Raw genomic sequence first — 875 nt, 5'->3', positions numbered from 1 at the left:
CTGGCTGGGGAAGTACTTCGCAGCACTGAAGCTGAACCCAGAGGCCCAACCCACACAGAGGTGGAGGACCCTGGAGGCTCAGTGTAATTTTTAAAAAAAATTTTTTTCTCATAGGGCATGTGCACTTGCCAGAGAGAGACATAGAGAGGGAAAGTGAGAAATCACCTCTTAGGGGGTTGACCACACTGCAGTTCCTTCTCCTCTATTCTCCTCCTGGGATTTTGGGCATGCATGCACATGTGCCCCACATGAATTTCAAGCCACCAGATTCAGGACTCGATCCATGGTTGCCCATGTGGGAGTCCAGTGCATTAACCACTTTGCCTCCTGCTGGCTTCATATTTTCTTTAATTTCTTTTAACAATGTTTTATAGTCTTCTCTGTATAAATCTTTCATCTCATTGGTTATTTATTTCTAAATATTCTATCCTTTTTGATATATAGTGAATGGAACTGTTTTTATAATTTCCTTTTTTGTTTTGGTCATTGTTAGTGCATAGAAGTCTAATTGATTTTTGAAATAATTTATTTATTTATATATATTTATTACTTACATTTAATTACTATACATCTTTACAGTATAAAACATGGCTTTTCCCATTAAGATATTATACAGTAAACATTCTGTTGTATGGATGCAGTATAATTTTTTTTCCTTTCCTTTAAATTTATTTTTCTTTACAATAATTCACTATACATCATTACAGCATACAAAATGAATTTTCCATCAAGAATACACTGTATATTGGCTCAATCAAGCACATCAACATACGTGTTATCAACAAATAATTTTCCATTTCTTTTATCTTGTATATTTTGCCTTTTTTTTTTTTTTTTTGCCATTCTTTTTTCCCTATCCCTCCCCCTCTGCCATG

This window comes from Tupaia chinensis, unplaced genomic scaffold (genome assembly GCF_000334495.1).
Source record: "Tupaia chinensis unplaced genomic scaffold, TupChi_1.0 Scaffold000243_1, whole genome shotgun sequence".
Taxonomy (NCBI): domain Eukaryota; kingdom Metazoa; phylum Chordata; class Mammalia; order Scandentia; family Tupaiidae; genus Tupaia; species Tupaia belangeri.
This window is presented reverse-complemented; position numbering follows the sequence as displayed.